This window comes from Phascolarctos cinereus, unplaced genomic scaffold, assembly GCF_003287225.1.
Source record: "Phascolarctos cinereus isolate Bilbo 61053 unplaced genomic scaffold, phaCin_HiC Scaffold_4;HRSCAF=312, whole genome shotgun sequence".
NCBI lineage: Eukaryota > Metazoa > Chordata > Mammalia > Diprotodontia > Phascolarctidae > Phascolarctos > Phascolarctos cinereus.
In genome coordinates, this window is record NW_027555847.1 from 177,855,570 (window position 1) to 177,872,337 (window position 16,768).

Below are 16,768 nucleotides of genomic sequence, written 5' to 3' on the forward strand. Positions count from 1 at the left end.
TCCTACTCCCACCCTCACCCCCATCCTCCTCCCCTTTCTCCTCTGTGCAAATGAACTCTGGTCTGGAAATTCCCTTTGCAGATAAAGATCAGTAACTCCTCTCTAACTTTCAGTCTTAGTGAGCTGCCAGGGGCCCTGATAGGGTAAGTCACTTCTATATGGTAACACTGCTAATAAGTGTCATGGGTGGGATTTGAACCCAGGTCTTCCTGACTCCAAGGCCAGCTGTCTATATTTTCACTACTCTGCATCTTGTTTCCATTTTCCTCAGGCTCCAGGTGTGTGACCTGACAGGGGTCACTGAAGCCCGTAAGTATCGGGAGCCTTCTCTGGTGATGATTGCAAGCCCAACACTCACTCTCTCTGTATTATTTTCAAATACCTTGATTCTCCTTCGTGCCAAAGTTGCTGTTGTTTTCTACCTGGCCATGATGGTAGCAAGTTTCTTATTTAATAACATTGTGGCATTATCCATTCTGTGACTTTACTCATTGAAAAGAGAGATTGAAATTTTGGAAAAGTATTTATCTAATAATGAAGATTATTTTACGTATAGTATTCCAAAAGTCTCAGGATAGAGTAGAATAGAATAGAAGCTGTTACTAGGCTGGTGATTTTGTTGACATAGGGGACCTTCTATTTGAGGAAATTCCCTCTATCAATGCAGCCTAGCACTTGCTCTGCATCTTAGGGTGTTAAAAAGATGCCCAGAGGATGGAAAGTGATTCGCCTAGCCATGATTCCACCCTGCATCTCAAGTTTTAAACATAAGTACACCTACTAGCTGTGTGACCCTGGGCAAGTCACTTAACCCCTTTGCCTCTCAAAAAAAAGAGACATAAGTATATTTTTTCTTTATCTAAATATTATTATTATGGGATGCCACATTCTTAAAATACCTTCAAAGAACCCATAGTTCCAAGGAAATTCTGTACATCTGTCCATTACATGTCAGATTTGCATATCCCTAGAAAAAAATGTAGACATCAAATTTAGCACCCTAAATAGTCAAGTCAATGAGCATTTATTAAACACTGACTATGTGCCAGGCATTATGTTATGTCCTTGGGGATACAAAAAAAGATACAAACACAGCACCTGGTCTCCAGGAGCTCACTGTCTTATGAGGGAAACAAGCTCAACCTTATCAAAACAGTTAAATTTGTATTATATCACCTGCCTTATAACAAGATTTCAGACCAACCCCTTTCTTTTTATCATTGTTACATAAGGAACTATGATTTAGAGTCACGAAATTTTAGTCCTGGGAGAGATTTTGGAGATGTTGTAGCACAGCCCCAATTAATCAATCAATATTTATTAAGCATATTATGCCAAACACAGTACTAAGCCCTGGGGATACAAAAAGAGGCAAAAGATAGACCCTGCCCTCAAGGAGCTTAAAATCTAATGGGGAAAATGACATGAAAACAGATATTAACAAAGCAAGCTATGTACAGGATAAGGAGAAAATAATTAATAGTGGGAAGGTACTAGAATTAAGAGGGATTGGAGAAGGCTTCTTGTGGAATTTTAGTTGGGACTTAAAGGAAACCAGGGAGGTCAGTAGTCAGAGGAGAGGAGGTAGAGCTTTCCAGGAATAGAGGAACCAGAGAAAATTCTAAGAGCCAAGAGATACAGTGTCCTGTTTGTGGAAAAGCCAAGAGGTCAATGTCACTGGATCAGAGCAAGGTGTGAGAAGAATAGAAAGGTAGGAGGGAGCTAGGTCATGAAGGGCTTTGAAGGCCAAACACAGCATTTTGTATTTAATCCTAGAGGTAATAGGGAGCCACTGGATTTTATTGAAAAGGGGGGAGAATATGATTGGATCTGTCTTGTGGCTACTACTCTAAGGCAGACATTAAGAAAAAGGACAGGATTCTTCCATCTGCTTACCTGTGGTTAGTAAACCAGGGAAGAGACACACTGATGTCAGGGAAGTTCAGATAATGTGGGAGCACCTTTCTCATGCCAGAGAAGCTCATACTCTATAAATAATCCAAAGTACCTAAGGCTCATACAAATCAGCCAGCATAAATACAGCTGGGTGGTACAGTGGATAGAGCTCTGGGCCTGGAGTCAGGAAGACCTGGGTTCAAATTTGTTCTCAGACATGTACTAGCTGTGTGACCCTGAGCAAGTGACTTAACTTTATTTGCCTCAGTTTCCTCATCTGTAAAATGACCTGGAGAATGGCTAACTACTCCAATATCTTTGTCAAGAAAACCCCAAATGGGATCACAGAGTCATTGTTAACTGAAATTCATGACTGACATGACTGAACAAACAACAGCAGAATACTGATCCCTTGCTACACTGGGGCAGTACCAGTTTCTCTGTCACTCTGTCTGTCTCTTCCTCCTTCTCTCCATCTTCTCCCTCTCTTTATCTCTCTCTGTCTCTCCCTCTTCTTCCTTCCTTCTTTTCTTTCTTCCCTTTTATCTCCTTCTTTCTCCTTCCCTCTCTTTTCTTTTATTCTTTCCCTTCTTCTCTCTCTCCCCTTCTCTCTCCCTCCTCTCCATTCCTCTCTCTCTCCCATCTAATGCAGCGGCACCCTTCTCATCCCCATAGGATCAACTGAGCATTAATCTTGCTCTGTGAACAATCCAAATTGCCTAAAGGCACATGAGTTGGCCAGGCTCATTAAATCTACCAGCACCAGTAACCACCTAACCACCCCCTTAAATTCCCTGCTGATGCTGCTCTGAATGCTGCTAGAATAGTTTACTAAATAGCCTGCCTGCCTGGTTACCACAGCTTTTTCCCGTGTCAGTGCTAAGCCATCTAGTTACTTTCAATTTCAGTAGCTAATGCTGCCCACAGTGCTGAATTCTTCACTGATTACAGCCTTAGCAATGAACCCCAGGATTTTTCCCTTCAGGACATCCAGCCCACAGTCAATGCCATATCGGATGGGGATTATCCAACTTTAAATAGGTTATTATCTATGCTCGCAGACATTAACATCTCTGGGAAGATGCACTGTTGAGAAAACCTGAATTACCACACCCATTGGCTCAATCTCCCCAAAAGGCCCTTCAACAGACTATAAACTTTGCAAACACTAGAATTCTGTCAAAGTTATTAGAACTAGTTAATCTTTACTCTGCTCTATAAGTGGGCACAATGCCTGAGTCTCCCTGCCCCATCCCCCCAGGGAGAATCACTCTAATGCGGTTTCCAGCATCTCTACTCATGTCTATCATGCCTACTGGGAAGGCTGGAGGGGCAGTGATTTACCTTTACACATCAGCCCAGCGATGAGCCACATGGACTGTTCAAGAGCTTTACACATAGTTTTCTGGGACTCCTGGTTGTTCCATCCGTGACATGACTTATAAAATCATAGATTAACACTGGAAGAAGTCTTCAAAGCCACAGACATTGAAAGTCATTGAGTCCAACCCTTTACTTTACATCTGAGGAAAGTGAGTCCCAGAGAGATTAATTAACTTGTAAGTAACTAAGCAAGAGCTAGTAAATCTCTGAGACAGATTTAGAGACCCAATTTCCCTTGACTTCAAGCCCTATCTTCTGTCTAATATATTACATTGACTTTAGTGGATATATAAGGTCTAAAGATCCATTGGACCTGGATGCTATCCCTTGCAACTCTCCTCAGGCCCTGGATGGTGCTCATAATCAATTTCATCACATACTTGTTCCCATTCCACCATATGATCCCATTTTTGTGGTGGTAGACAACTTGACCCAGATGACTTACTTCCTTCTTTGACTTTCCATGGTGACAAAGATCATCAGCCGTTCCTGAAGGAAGTTCTTTAACTTCCTGGTCTTCTCCTTTGCATCATCTCTTATAAGGACCTCAGTTTAATTCAAAGTTCTCAGACGCTCTATTTGGGTCATGTTTTAATTTTCCATGGTGTATCATTTCAGTCTGATAGGTAGAAAGAAAATGCGAATTGAATCAGAAATAGCATCTACAAGGTTCAGTTTGATGCTCTATTTACCATCAGACTGGGCTGCCCTACTGTCTACTTTGGAATTCTTTTAAAACTCAGGATATTTTCCTACCAAGAACATAGTCTTTCACACAAATTATAGTTTCCACCCAGTTCTTGAGTTTCTTTGCCTTTTGCATTGTGGTCTCCACTGTGTTGAGTTAGAGGCTACTGACCATCCTGGGCTGATTCAATTCCCAGGGCCCATCACAGCAAGTCTAGCTATCATTCCACATCTATATCATTATATACTTGCACAAACTGATGGAAATGAGGGGATAAGATCCTTTCTCATCACTCAGAAAATCAGTCCAGTAGTCTACCCAGCTGAGAAGCTTCTCATTCTGTTTTGACTGTTTCATTACTCTATGTTACAATGGGCCATCCTTAAGCTTCCAAGTCTATGTCTATGACTAACTACAAATGGTAGATGGCAGGAAGAAGAGACAATACTGATGTTCTCAACTCACAGAAGCAGTGAGGCACATGATGAAGAGCAGTGGATTTGGAGTCAAAGAATGGGAGCAAAACTTCTGGGTCTGGCATTACCTGTGTGACCTTCAGCAATCAACTTCACCTTTCTAGTCCCCAGTTTCCTCATCTATAAAAAAAGAGGCAGGATTATATGTCTTGAGTTCCTTTTCAGCTCTTACTCTATTAACTTTATGTTAATCTATGTTCTGTGAGCAGCTAGGTTGGAGCAATGGAACAGGCCTGGTATGAGGAAGATCCACCTTCCTGAATTCAAATCTGACCTCAGATACTTACCAGCTATGTGACCCTGGACAAGTCACTTAACCATGTTTGCCTCAATTTCCTCATCTGTAAAATGAGCTGCAGAAAGAAATGGCAAACCACCCTAGTATCTTTGCCAAGGAAACCCCCAGATGGGTCCATTAAGAGTCAACATACCCGAAACATGACTCAACAATCTATGTGCTAGGCCATTTTGAGAAATTCCTATTGAGGATAAAACTGAGAATTTCATTTTCTAAAGAGACTGATTATTTCAATAATCAGCTAAGATGAGAAAATGACAAGAAAGCAAAAAGAAATCCAGACATTAAAGACATTTCAGGGCTCAACGAAAAAAGAAATGAGTTAAGATTGAACAATGTTTTGAAAACAAGACATACCTAAAGGATTTAGCAGAGAAGAATGAACAAGTACTCTTAAGAATGAACAATGCAAGTTTAAAATGCTAGGAGCATCAATTAACTTCATTTTTCTTCAAATCTGAGATATTATGAAAGGAAGGAGTTTCAGGAAGAATTTGCAAATAATCCCATCATTTAAATGACTCAACAAACTAAAATTTAGTTTAATCCCTTATTCTTCATAAGCCAATCATATCTAATGTCACAACTGCCAGTGTTGGAGGCAGCAGATCTCAGTTGTAAAAAAGAAAAAAATAAATAAAAGAAAGAATCTGAAGAATAGTGACTATGCCTGTCCTCACTAGCTGTTGGTGCTGTTGTTGTTTGTCTTTCATTCTTGAAAAGGACCATGACATCGGGAAGATGATGCTATGACTTGCAAGTGAATTAGATTTAAGTGAGGGAGGCCTGTGCAAAGTCACCAGCCTCACTTTCTTTTTTGGAGTCATCTAGGTCCAGTGGCAAGATACAGATCAGGACGACTGGAAACAGCCCCAGACAGCACTTGGGTGGAAAAGCATATGGTGGGGACAGGCAGAGAGTAGGAGTAGAATGACAATCACCTGGAATTGTTCTGAATGTGAATGAATGTTTTAAAATGTTTTGGAGGAATAGAAAAATATTAAGATAATATTGTAGTCACAATTTGCCAATCAACCAATCCACAAGAATTTATTAAGCATGCTATGTCTATCATTGTAGAATTTGACAAGCATTTATTGAGTGCCTACTGTTTGTAAGGCAACAAACAGATATAGTATTTCCTCATGGGCCATTGACAGTGTAATGAATGCTGAGTAAGTATAGCATTAAATATTTCAGAATGCTACTGGGTGAACAGCCTCAGATTTTTCATTTGGACGATGGGAATATTTTTATCATGAAAAAGAGATTAAATTATAAAAAAAATAATAACTTTGGCTCCAAAGGCACCATTTTATAGAATGTTTAAGGTTAACAGAAACCTTAGAGGGCATCTTGCCCAACTTTTCATCAAATACAGGAATTCCTTCTGTAGCATCCATGACACGTGGAAATTGAGTTTCTACTTGAATAGTTGCAAGAATCTTGCACCTATTACTTTACAGATAAGTTTGTTTCTTTGCTGTGAAACTCTAATCCATTTATTCATTTATTCAACAAATATTTATCACGCACCTACAAGATGCATGTATAAGGCACTATGCCAAGAATGTTGGGGATACAAAAATGAGTAGCAATGACACAGTCCTTGATTTCATGAGCTTAGATTCTAATGAAGATGTGCAGAAATGAATAAAAGGCAAAATGTCATGTGATAGGTGCCATGAGAATGGAATCCAAAAAATTAAAGAGCAGAGCTCATTCCCATCTCAGTTGAGGTGGGAAGACTTTGTGAAGGAGATGAAGCATTTGTGTTGGGTCTTGAAGGATGGATGGGCTATCAACAAGTAGATACAGCAGGAGAGAAGAGGCCAGCATTTAAGGTGGAAGCAATGGCATGAACCAAGATAGGTCAGGAAAGCACCAGTCATACTTGTGCTTAAGGCAATGGTAGAACCAAGTGAAGGTTTTTATAAGGAAGGGGAAACTTGAGAATGATTGAAAGCAGCAGAGAAGAAACTGTTAAGAAGAAAGAGGTTGTAGAATAAAGAGATAGAAGAGATAATGGAGAGGTCAGTCAACCAGAGAAAACTAGAGAAGATGACATAAAGTACACATGTAGATGGTTCGACCTTGGCAAGGAGAAGGACCACCTCTTTAACAGAGACAGGTGGAAAGTAGGAGAGATTGAGGGATGGTATTAAAGGTGAATGACTAATTTTTCACTAAAGTAGAGGTGAGATAGCTGAAAGAGTGGGAGTCAGGGAGAGGTGAGGGAGGCTTGAGGATGAAGGAGAAGCTCTGTGATAGAGTATCACTTAGGAAGAATAAAACCATTGCCTTGCTTCAGTGAGAGCCCAAGTGAAGTTAGAAAACATGAATTTATAGTGTACTTAGGCAGCATGGCTATATGACTTCCTTGAGCTCTGTTTGGCGGCACAGTGATTAACAGCAGAGGAGACACGTCTAAAGAGGGGAAGTCATTCTTTTGAATTACTGGGGTTTTTGTTTGTTTGTTTTTTGTTTTTTGCTAGGCAATGAGGTTAAGTGACTTGCCCAGGGTCACACAGCTAGTAAGTGTTAAGTGTCTGAGGCATTCTTTTGAATGATATTCTTTAGGAAGCTTTGTGCTCTCTGCCCACAGGAATGCCTGGAGGACATCACCATCCACCATCCACCATTGTTTCTGTTGTTAAGTCTCCTGAAAAATCAAACACCCCTGTTTCTATTATTGCACATTTGGGAAAATCTCTTATAATCTTAACATATGCATAGATAGTGCATGTTAAAGGAGTGTCTTTAAGGCAACATCTTATCTACCAAATCAAATGTTTTTCTATAATCAACAAATAATAAGAACAATAGGATCATGTATTCCCTTCAGATTGTATGATTATTAAAGATGTGACACACTCCAGAATATCATTTGCAAAATGCCTGACTGTTCTCTTTCTGTATTTTCAGCAAGGATGAACTGAATACATGTATAAATTATTCTCATAAATATTTTAGAGAGATGAAAAGATAAGGATATGGGTTGGTTGTTACTGTCTTTTTCATTTATCCTTTTGTTATTGGATTTTCATTCACCCTTTTCAGGAATAACATCTGTTTCTCTCTTCCACCCACTAGTCATTCAGTATCTTCTCATCTTTTAGCTGTCTTGAGAACTGAACACTCAGTTCCTTATAAAAATTGCACTGGACCTATTTCTTGTAGATTTGGTCTGCTTCAGTTCCTGTTTGTATCGTTATCTTCCTTCTACTTGTTTATATAACATATAAGGGACTGTGATGTCAGAATCCAAATGTTGGCTCCATTGACAGTGACAAATATTTCAAGTTTACTCTGTTCATTACCCATACTTTCTGTTGATATATAGACATCTGAAATTATAATATATTCCTCTTTATCTTCTCAATTATCTCTGCCTGTGAGCTACCAAAAAGAAAAGAAAAATTGGACAAGAATCAATTCGGATACTTTCACAGCTATGGTTAGGGGATGATTTTTTATTTTTAAATCAAACAAGGGATAGAGACTACAGAAGAAAAAATAGAAAAATTCGATTACATGAAATTGAAAGCTTTTGTGTGAAAAATGCTTGTGTAATTAGAATAACAAGGAAATTGGTCAACTGGGGAAAAAACCTTTTGAATCAAATAACTCTAATAAGGGTCTGGCATACAAGCTATATACGTAACAGAAATACATAAGACCTAAAGTCGTTCCCCAATAGATAACTGGTAAAATGATAAATAATCAATTATGAAAAGAAAAATCATAAACTACAAGCAACTATGTGAATGAATGCTACAAATTGCTAATAATAAGAGAAATGGAAATCAAAACAGGTCTGAGGTTTTACCTCTCACATCCAGTAATTTGGCAAAGATGCTAAAAAGGGAATAGATAATTTTAAATGTGTTAGGAAGACAGGCACAATAATGCATTGTTTGTAGAGTGGTGAATTAGTCTAACCATTCTAGAAAACAGTTTGTAATTATTTGAAGTGAGTGACTAAAATGTTCATAGCCTTTCACCCAGAGATTCAGCAGCTAGGCACATCCCCCAGGGAGTTACAAAACAAAAGAAGAGCTCCACATACATTAATGTATCATAACAGGACTTTTTGCAGTAACAAAAAAAAAACCTAGAAACAAAGGAGATGTCTATTGATTGAGAAATAGCTAAAGAAGTTGTGACACATGAATCTAATGGAAAATCACTTGCTGTAAGAAATGATGAGTAAGAGGCAGCTACGTGGCACAGTGGATAGAGCACCAGCCTTGAATTCAGGAGGACCTCAGTTCAAATCCGGCCTCAGACCAAACATTTGACACTTACTAGCTGTGTGACCCTGGGCAAGTCACTTAACCCCAATTGCCTAAAAAAAAAAAAAGAAAAGAAAAAAGAAATGATGAGTAGATGACTACATAGAAGTACAGTAAGACTTATAGGAACTGATAAAATATAATGTAAGCAGAAAAAGGAAAACAGTATACACAACGAGCACAAAAAATGTAAATAGAATAATAACAACAAAACAATCAAAATTGAATTGTTGGGGAATAATAATGACCAAGATCTGAGGCAAAAAGAGATAAGTGGAAGCATTTTTTTTTCATAAATGGGGGACTGCGGTTGTGGAATTTTGGATGTGGTGGTTAGTTTTGCTGATCCATTAGGCCCCCTACCCCTCTTTTTTATTTATTTATTTTTTGTGACAAGGTATGGCTCACTGGAAGGAGGAAGTGAATTAATTTAACTTTGGGAAATGTAGGTTATATAAAAATGAAAAAAAAAACCAATGAAATTTTAAAAAGTTAACATAATACTACCAACATGGTTTTGTTTATATCCAGTTCTGAAATTGTTTCCACTATTTTTCTTCTTTTGAGAATTAGAGGATTTATTGATTTTTTAAAATTTTTGTTAATATTTTGTTCTTAATTTATGGAATAAAACAAGCATTTCCATAACAATAAACATATATTAAATAAATTACATTAAAACTCTAAAAATGATTGTACATTAAACTGCAAATCTACTATGCACAATTTTCTATTCCTTTCAAACATACAACAAAATTATCACGTAAATTTCTTTTTTTCTTCCCTCCCTCCAACTCTCCACCCTAGAAAGGGTGACTGTTAGACACAAATAGGTATATCTATATGTAAAATTATTCTGTACATGCTTCTATTTGTCATTTCTATCTCTGGACACAGACAGCACCTTTCTTCATATGTCCTTTATAATTCCACATCTTTGGCAATAGACCAAGTAGTGGTACTTCTGGGTCAGAGAGTATAGGTTTCATAACTCTTTGGGTATAATTGCTCTCCAAAATGGTTTGATCAGTTCACAATTCCACCAAAAATGAATTAGTGTCCCAATTTTTCCACAACCCCTCCAACATTTGCCCCTTTTCCCTTTTATCATTTTAGCCAATCTGGTGGGTATAAAATAATATCTCAAGTTTGTTTTAATTTGCATTTCTATAATCAATTTTTTCATACAACTATAAATTGTTTTGATTTCTTTATTGGAAAACTGCCTGTTCATATCCTCTGACCATTTATCAGTTGGTAAATGACTAATATTCTTATAAGTTTGACAGATTTCTTTATATATTTTAGATATGAAACCTTTATTTGATGAACTATTTCCCCACCTTTCCATTTTTCTTCTGATCTTTGCTGTATATGTTTTATTTGTAAAAAATCTTTTTAATTTATGAAATTTTACTCACTATTTTCCTTCTCAGTCTTTTTCACTCTATCTTATTTTCTCCCTTACCTTCTTTTTCCTTATTTTAGCTATTATGATTAAGGCTGAGTTGTGTATGATGAGGTAATTCTAAAAAACAAAATTGGGTAGGAAAAGGTTAAAAGGAGAAATTATCTCATGAAAACAGGGTGTGAAAGGAAGAAATAACATAGAGGAAGCAGGTAGGGGGAGAAGGCTGGTAATACTGGAAACTTACTCATCTGGGTTGAAGAGGAAACAACGGATACATCTGAAGAGGTTTAGAAGTCTTCTGAACTTCTAGAAAGGTGAGAAAAATTGGGGATAGGATGGGGAGGGACTTTTAGAAGGGGTACAACTCAGCCCCAACGTTTTTTTCAAACTACCTTAGTAATGATAACAGTTTTAAGACTATTACTAATAACTAATAATTACTAATATTAATAACATTTTCATATATCATAAATAGTTTTATCTTAATCATTGCCTTATAATTAGTTTTTAATGATATTCTTATATTTCTTCTGGATCTTTTATATTGAATTTTCCATTGAGTTCTGGTCTTTTTATTACAAATACCTGAAAGTCTTTCAATTAATTCATCAAATGTAATTTTTTTTTACATTTTCAACTTTGTTAGATAAGTTATTCTTGGATGCAACCCCAGCTTTGCTCTTCAGACTATAATTTGCTAAGACCTACAGTCTTTTGTGTATTTTCAAACATTCCAATGGCATCTAATTAAAAAAAAATTATCAGTATATCTTCTCCCACCATCATTAAAAATCCTTCCTTGCAATGAGTAAATATAGTAAAGCAAAATAAATTTACAGATTCATCATGTCTAAAAATGTCTCATTCTTCATCAGTAATTCATCACCTCTGTGATAGAGTTAAGAAACACACTTTATCTTCACTCTTCTGGAGTCATGATTGATCATGAAGAGTTCTTAAGTTGTTTTACTAATTTCTTCCTAATGTTTTACATTATCATAGTCATTGTATAAACTGCTTTCCTGGTTCTGCAAATTTCACTCCCTATCAATTCGTGCGAATTTCCCCAGGTTTCTCTAAATCTATCCCTTTCATAATTTCTTATGGTATATTAACGGACTTGATGATCTCTTATGTATTCTGTTTATGCACCATAATTTGTTCAGTCATTTCTCAATTGATAGGCACTCATTTTTAGATTATTGCTACGTCAAAGTGCCGCTATAAATATTTTTGTGCATATGACCCTTTTTCTCTACCTTCAATCTTTTTGACCCTCTGGTCAAAGAGTATGCACAGTTGAGTGACTTTTATTGATAGCTTGCATTTCTTTTTCCCCTTCATATTGTTCGACTATTGGAAAATGGCGTATGTTCTTATATATTTGAAACAATTCCATGTATATCCTTGATATTAGACTGTTATCAGATAAATTTGCCACAAAGATATATTCCCCCACTTATCTGTTTTCCCTTCAAATTGTAACCACATTGATTTGGTTTGTGTAATTTTTTTTCAATTTTAAGTACAGTTATCTCTTCCATAAAGTGGGGCTTAGGGGAGGAGTTGCCCTATGATCTGAAAAATCTGTGTGATAAAAATCTCCCTTTATACCAGAGAAGAAGTTTGAAGTTTTTCTTTTTCATTTATGGGTGCTGATATTACACAATACTATATATATATATATATATATATATATGTGTTATGCTTTTCTGAGTTTTAAAACTTTTTCTGTGACGTCTGCTGGCCTTCATGTGTTGTCTATGACTTCCTCAAAACTGCCCCCAAATTCCCATTTAATTTCTTATGCTGACCTGCCATATATTAAAACCAGAATGGGGAAAGTTGTGATGTGGAGGGGATAATTTTTAATCAAAATTATATATTTTATATTTTATGTTTTTCTTTATCCTTTGTCATGTTAAAATTTTCTCCCTGTCCAAATTTATCAAAGCTATCTTCTTTAATTTGCTTATGGTATGAATGACCTTTTATAGGCAGGTCATATATCCATTTGCAGCTTGTTGTGCTATATGATGTGAGATGTTGGTCTAACCAAGAGTTCTTAACCTGGGGTCAATGAACTTTTCCTTTAAAAATATTTTGATAACTGAGTATCAATATAATTGGTTTCCCTTGCAATTCTGAGTGTTTTATTTTATGCATTTAAAAACATTATTCTGAAAGAAGAAAGGACAAACAACAACCGCTGTGAGTAGAGAAGGAGCGGCCCACTAGGGACCAAACTTCCAGCCGGGCAACTGGATTGCTTTCTTCCTTCCTTCCTTCTTTCTTTCCTTTTTTAATTCTTTCCTTCTTTTTTCTTTCATTTCTTCCTTCATTCATTTTTCTTCCTTCCTCCCTCCCCTTCCTTCCTTCATTCTTTCTTTTTTCTTTCTTTCTTCATCCATCCATCCATCCTTCCTTTTCTTTCTTTCTTTTCCTTCTCTTCCTTTCTTTCCCTTCCTTCCTTCCTTCCTTCCTTCCTTCCTTCCTTCCATCCTTCCTTTCTTTTTCTCTTTCTTTCTTTCCTTTCTTTCTTTCTTTTTCTTTCTTTCTTTCTTTCTTTCTTTCTTTCTTTCTTTCTTCTTTCTTCCTTCCTTCCTTCCTTCCTTCCTTCCTTCCTTCCTTCCTTCCTTCCTTCCTTCCTTCCTTCCTTCCTTCCTTCCTTCCTTCCTTCCTTCCTTCCTTCCTTTCTTCCTTCCTTCCTTTCTTTCTTTCCTCTCCACATAGGGTATCATATCCTTACCTGCCCATCCTTTGCCCAAAGACAATGTAAATTTTTTCCCATACTTTTACTCAATATGAAACATATCTCTACATTTTTATTAAGGATGTTGACCATGTCCATGACCAAATCCACCTCTAAATTGAAATTCTGCTGCTGACCCAGCCCCAGCCTCGGCCTTCTTGTCGGTTCCAGGGGAAGCAACATTTGGTCTATATGTCTCTGTCAGCTTCACCCTGAGTAAGCCGGGCAGGTCTTTCACCCTCCAGACCTTTGGAACTTGGCCTTCCTGTCTCAGGACAACTTTCACAGAGCATGGCAGGCACAATTTCAGGGGGCAAGTGAAGGTTATCCCAGAGGTACTGAATGTCCTCATTGGTGAGGTCCCAGCACAAATGCCTCTATGTGAACTGCTCCTTAACATAGCCACAAGACTTTAGAGACTGCATGGCCTTTGTGACATAGGGACTGGGCACATTCTTGTCTGCCAGATCAGGGTGTTTTGGCATGTGGACATCCTTCTTGGCTACCATTACTCCCTCCTTAAAAAGGAGTTCCTAGATGGCAATTCGGTTCTTCTTGGGCATCAACATCTCAGCAGCTGCAATGGGTGCCCGAGATAGAAAGGGCAGAGCACGCCTGGCTGAGAATGTAAATTTTAATCTCTGAAACTTTTTGTTTTGCTTTGTTTTGTTTCTCTTAAAGACCAGCTAGGGGCAGCTAGGTGGCACAGTGGATAGAGCACTGGCTCTAGAGTCAGGAGGACTTGAGTTCAAATCAGACACATGATACTCACTAGCTGTGTGACCCTGCGAAATTCACTTAACCCTGATTGCCTTGCAAAAAAAAAAAAAGACCAGCCTTAATGCCAAGTCCCTCTGGTCCCAGACCAAGCCCTACTTGGTCACTGTTTGGGCCCAGTTTGGTTCAGAATGAATATAAATAACAATTGTTTCTGTTTTGGCCCAAAACCCTGAAGGTCTTCCCCTCCCAGATCTTTTTTTTTTTGAGGCCATTCTTTGCCTCATTTTTTTTAAAATTATTAAGCCTTAATCACTGAATGGGCACTGCCTCTGTCAAACTGAGACCTATTAAAGTCCTTAACTTGAAAAGGCCAAGGTCACCCACTGGATTCTGGGGCATCTCCAGTTGTCCTGATCCACATCCGGCCATCAGACCCAGATGGTGCTGGAGAAGAAAGTGAGGCTGGTAGCTTTGCACAGCCCTCCCTCACTTAAATCTGATTCACTTGCATGTCATGGCATCCCCTCCCTGATGTCATGGTCCCCTTCCAGAACAAAGGACAAATAGCAGCTGCAATCTGAGAGGCAATAATAAAGATTGGTCTATTGTTGAATACTATTTGTTAAAGCTTGCTTCTTCTCTATTAATAACCTTATTGAGTATGCCATCAATTCATGTATAAATGACTGATAAATATTTCATATGGACTGGAAAGCAGGCATATAGGATTGTGTTTATTGTTATTCTCTTGCTTACCTTTTTTTTTTTAGTATTAATGAAATTTATTTTTTTTTCTTTTTTCATGTCTTTGGTATCTTTCCCTTTTTTTAATACTTTATCAGCTCTCACTGCCCTCACAATTGTGTTGCCTCCAGTACAGATCTCCTCTACATAAATTTGGTTCAATTCAGCTGCTTTTCTGTTTTTGTTCTCTCTAGTGCTATTACTATGTATGTTATGTACTCATCTGGGTCTATGATTGTAGAGTCCACGGTTGGTGATTCCACAATCTTGGATGGAAAAAGGTTGTTAAAATGTAGTTTCCCTTTTTGTTGTTGTTTTTGTTTATAATCCTTCCATTTTAATCCTCAAATACCCTTGGGATGACTTAAACTGGCTATCTTGCCAAGCTTTCTCTAAACTAGTTTTTATCCTCCACCAATTCTCTCTACTTTATTAGATAATACTGTTCATAATTGTCTATCATCCTTTGTAAAATTGTACTAACAAATTTATATTCTAACCCAATGTTGCCTTTGGCAGCCAACTCTTTCTATTTGGCAAGCATATTAAATATTTGCTAAGCAACTAAGGAACTTTCTGATCTTGTGATAATAAATTTACATTGATTAAATTACTGTATGAAATTATTATAGTTAGTGTCAATATAATTTCTGTCATCCATTTTGATTTTCAATAACACATTCAAGTAATTCAGGGCTACGTATGCCTTTTTCTCATTATTTCTTCTTCTCCTTCTTCATTTTCTTCCCTACTCCTCTTCCTCATACCCGTCCCCTTTCTCTCTGATCTTATCTTTGATGGTCTGACAAGACATAAAAAGGTGACTCAGGGACAACCACACCATCAATAACAGTCTTTTCCTGTCTTTTAGAATACAGTGTGTTTCATTCATTATGATTTTTTTTGGCGCTTTCCATGTTTAGTACCCACCATTTCTTCTTCTTCTTCTTTTTTTTTAAAGAAAGTATTCATGATATGAAGACATGATGTTTCATATAACCTATTAGTCTTTGGCCTCTCATTCTTTTTCCTGAACACTTTTTCATTTAATTTCCTCATCCTCACCTTTTCCCACCTCTGCATTCAAGTCATCAAATGATTTGATGTGGATGATGTTACTAAGTTCTTTGTAAAATTTCTCTACCATTTTGTCTTCATCAACCTTTGTGGATGATGTGTAAACTGCAATTATTTTTATGGTGGTCCTTTTGTGAGCACTTACACAAGTCATACTTAGAAAAGGGTAGATGTAGGGAAGCAAAGAAAAACAAGTAAGGAAAGGTAAGGAAAACAAGTGCTAACAGCTATTCCTATGATATGTGATAACCAAATGTCCCATGAAATAATATTTCTTGTAGCCTTGAAGTGCAAGATAAATCTCACCTCACAACTCCTTTCTTTTCTTCTTCAAAGAGCACTTTTGAAGCATCCTTCCATTTAGCCACAACTCCCTTTCTTCTGTTTTCAGTTTATATGATGAAAAATAACATTGTCATTCTGCTCCTCTGGCAATATGTCCATTCATTGGTCATTGGACAGGGAAATCACTTTCAGAGTGAGTTATCAACAGTCAAATTTTCTGAAAGTCATAACATATCGGGAAATTTGTCCCAACGGGATCTGAGGGGTGGGTAGTATAAATGAAAATGTCTAATAAAGGAGATTATGAAAGCATGTACTGGGCGGGGGGAACAGCTAGATGGTGCAGTGGATAGAGTACCGGCCCTGAAGTCAGGAGGACCTGAGTTCAAATCCAGCCTCAGACCAAACACTTGACACTTACTAGCTGTATGACCCTGGGCAAGTCACTTAACCCCAAGTGCCTTAAAAAAAAAAGCATGTACTGGAACCAAGGAGAAGGGAGTTGCATCAGGAATCAGGAAGTGTGCTTATAGTGTGTCCATGAAACAGACTGGAGGAATCATTCACATGAGGGGTTTAAGACACAGTAGTCTAATTTTCCTGTCTAGGATTTTATAGTCAACATTCTATAGTCTTACGGATGAGTGCTCAACCTCAACCGCTGGTGCCTCTGCAATCTGCTGCACCTATGCTAGATTTAGGATCTGAGCAAAGAGGTGGGATAAGATATTTACACAAATAAT

General features: G+C 37.5%; 1 pseudogene; it reads right to left on the reverse strand.

Moving 5' to 3' along the window:
• Positions 1-13,275: 13,275 nt before the first annotated feature.
• On the reverse strand, positions 13,276-14,040 carry LOC110218852 (small ribosomal subunit protein eS10 pseudogene; annotated as a pseudogene).
• Positions 14,041-16,768: the final 2,728 nt, after the last annotated feature.